The sequence below is a fragment of the Limulus polyphemus genome, unplaced genomic scaffold, assembly GCF_000517525.1.
Source record: "Limulus polyphemus unplaced genomic scaffold, Limulus_polyphemus-2.1.2 Scaffold1332, whole genome shotgun sequence".
Lineage (NCBI taxonomy): Eukaryota > Metazoa > Arthropoda > Merostomata > Xiphosura > Limulidae > Limulus > Limulus polyphemus.
The window spans coordinates 154,216-157,846 of record NW_013666942.1 but is presented as its reverse complement, the minus strand read 5'-3'; the positions used below and the strand labels follow the sequence as shown (position 1 = coordinate 157,846).

General features: G+C 39.8%; 1 protein-coding gene across 4 annotated transcripts in view; it reads right to left on the bottom strand.

Moving 5' to 3' along the window:
* The window catches only part of LOC106463132 (axin-1-like), a 53,807-nt gene that overhangs the window by 23,705 nt on the left and 26,471 nt on the right, over positions 1–3,631 (bottom strand). For 2 of the 4 annotated variants that reach the window (XM_022390559.1, XM_013923110.2), the window contains exon 1: positions 1,236–1,535. The exons of 1 other annotated variant lie outside the window; for it this stretch is intronic. The gene's annotated coding sequence lies outside the window, so the exon portion shown is untranslated. Of the gene's footprint in view, positions 1–1,235; positions 1,536–3,631 lie in introns of those variants that run through there. One more of the 4 variants, XM_022390560.1, reaches the window with a different exon arrangement.

Genomic DNA, 3,631 nt, shown 5'->3' with positions numbered 1-3,631 from the left:
TGGTAACATGTTAGTTTGTTCGAGATATTACCTCAATGTTACTCAAGGGCTATCATCGCCAGTCGTCCCTAATTTTGAACTGATAGACTAGTTGGTAACATGTTAGTTTGTTCGAGGTATTACCTCAATGTTACTCAAGGGCTATCATCGCCAGCCGTCCCTAATTTTGAACTGATAGACTAGTTGGTTGGCAGCCAGCTAACAGCACGCGCCACTAACTCTTGGCTACTCTATTCGAATAATAATATTTGACTGTCATTCCTTACGCACCCACGGCCTGACAGTGCAAAATGCGATCTAGCAAACACGGGACGCGAGCCATGGACACTTGGACTTACAGTCCGGCACGCTAACCGTTAGGCCACATCCGTCCCAAACTACGCCAGAAACAATTGTGAATTAAACAACGAGAGCTTAAAGAAAAAAAAAGTCAATTTTGTTACATTTTAATCAGAGCCGGCCCTAGGAAAATTGTGGCCCTTGCGATCTTTGTATTTGGAGCCCCTGCTCCTGTAAAATTGGCAAGAACTACTAATTGCAATGTCGGTTTTGGAGTCCCTTGCGGGGCACACGTCGCCCACCCCAAGGACCAACACTGCTTGCATTTATTCCTCGAGGCAGGGATTATAACTTCAATCCACAGAGAGCATACAGCTCCCCAAATTTCACTTCCACCCAGATTATCAAGTCCTACTACGTTAATACCTTATACCCCCCCCCCTTTTCTTTTTATCAAAAACTTTGTAAAAAGTTGTGTACGTGAGTTTTGTGGTTACCGTCACTACATATGCTTATCAAAGTGACTCTTTGTAATAACACATAACTCTGGATTACTAGAAAGGTAAACGTTCTCACGTGAATATTAACTGAAGTATTACCAGCTTGTACAATATTTGTAATTGAGTGAAAGAAGTGTTAATTACATCAATAGCGTAGTTTTAAACAAGCAACTGTTTCCAGCATTTCCGCGATGATAATCACAAAGATGTAGGCAGCAGTACGTCACGAAAACGTACGATCTTGTCTGTAAGTAACACAACGCCCTTTGTAATCACACACGTTAAGACTTGAGCTAATACCATTCTTTTGTTATGGTAACGCCTTCTGCAACGGTAAACCTATCCCATGAGAATGGTGTTCAACTTCCATATTTTTTTTTTACATCTTCTATTAAAAAGTACTTACAATTCAAATTTTAAATTAGTTACCAAAATTAAAGAAAAGTCATATATTACCAGCCGTATACCTACGTCACGGACCATACACTCAGGAGGATATGACGACAGCTTCAATGCAGCAGCCTTAAATGACGACTTGTTCTCTTTATGTTGAAGGTTTCAAAACTCTGTCCTTGTATAGATTTAGATAAAACAGACGAATAACGTAAGTAGATTTTAAAACAATTTTCACGCAAATATTACGAACTTAAAAATTGGTCAGTTTTATTCTCCATATTCTCCGACTGGCAACAGGAAAACACCCTTTTGTCACGAGCAGACGAAGCAACGTTTACACTTGCGGTGTTCACGCGCCGTCTCGAACGCTTAAGGCTGGTAACAATGGTTGCGGCGACTTCAAAGGCGGCAACCGTCGCTGAGCGCAGCTGAGTGACTGCGTCGTAAATAAATAACGTCAAGGCCACGCGAGTATCGTCCCACTGAATCAACGCTTAGAAAAAAACATCAATGAGAGATTCTGATTTGGTTCTGAGACATCTACAAAGGACCTGAAGGAAAAAGCAAAACCCTAAAGAGTCGAAACACTTTCTTTCCCCATAGCAAAACATTGTAATTAAACGTTTCTTAATTTGACGAAAAATAATATTTAAAAACAACACTTATTTTAAAAAAAAAGCTTCTAAAGTTCACATGAAACAAAAATATTACGTTGATCTGACAATCTTCACACAACCGTTATGGTTAGTAATACGACCCGTCTATTTGGATCTGGATTCATAAGAATAGCCAGAATAACAACAACAAACGAAACTGATTATAGTTTGCTTTTGTGACGTCACTCCACGAATGGAATTACTGTGCTCATTTAAAACAGGTGCGTACATCCTGTTGATAATTACCTTCACCGTTAATTTTAATTACTAATATATTTTTTCTGGTATTATTAATAAAGATGGGGGGAGTGCGACAGGAGCATCATTTGGGAGCCGAAGGGGTGGCTACACCCTCCTCAAACTCGAAAGGGGGCCCCTTAATTAGCCGTTTCTATGGGATATTTCTCGTCAGGCCGGATTAACAGATATAAGCAAACTACACCATAGCAAAGGGCCCCCAGGTGAATTGGGGGACCCCCGCAAGGACAGTCTCCCTGCCCCTACTCCCAAGCCTTTTGTTAAATGACGCTTCTGGAGTGCAGGTATGAAAATTCGCAAAAATAGGGTCGTGATAAACAAGTTTTGGAAAACCTATATTACATAAAAAAAAAGCTCGTACTCAAATTTTAGGTTACTGTACATATCTAAACCACTATTTGACAAATGTCTGTGTGTTCTGTGTGTATCCCCTTATAAGCAGTGAATCGATTGTCACCAAACACTGGTACTTAGCTTAGGACTCTCCAGGAAGTGAAGTTAGGACCTGGTCTCTATAGCCTCCACCCCGGGTATGTCAACAGTATATATGTATACATATTAAAAATAATACAAATCCTGTGATGTTAGCCTACTTTGTAAAGTGTTATCATAAGCATGAACATCTGACAAGTTTTAAGTGATTGCTCAACAGGTGCCACAAAATTAATTTTTTTAATCATACTGAAGCGTGTATTCCTGAAAAACACGTGGAAAACTGCAATCAGGATAATATTAATGCATCAAGAAATAGACAGGCTGTGGGCACATGTTATGTATTTACGTTGAATTTAATAAACAACCTGTATACGGTGTGTGCATATTTCTGACAGGCTATGTTCTCATGTGGCATCGCTCGCGAGTAAAAACAGTCAAAGAAATTGACGCTGTCAAGTTCGACGAACTTTCTCTGGAAAATGACACATTTTAGGTTACTTAGACTGAACTTGAACTTTGAAGACCTCATCATCAAACAGATGTCTTATAAAAAAAATTAACTTGAACAACACAACAAAAGGTAATTCCTTTTAAATAAAAATATCAACCAATGTGCATTATTTTGAACAAAACAGATTTAACAGTGAATAAATAAAATAATCACTTGCTACGATGTCTGATGAAAAGAATTATCGGAAACAACAAATAAGGGTTTGGCATGGCCTCGTGGTTAGGGCAGTCGATTCGCAATCTGAGGGTCGCGGGTTCGAATCCCCGTCACCGAACATGGTCGCCCTTTAAGTCGTGAGGGACTTATAATTTGACGGTCAACCCCACTATTCGTTGCAGCCTAAATTAAGCACGGCTAACGCAGATGGCCCTCGAGTAGCTTGGCGCGATATTCAAAACAAACAATCAGCAAATGAACTATTTCTTGAGGGAGGAAGAGGTCTCAGAGCACCTGACCCTCCTAGGTCGCAAAGACCTAAATTCCGATCAGGAGAGAGGCGAACTATTTCTTGATTTGATTATTTTAAATAATTACCTATTATTTAACACACACACACACACGTGTGTGTGTGTGTGTGTGTGTGTGTGTGTGTGTGT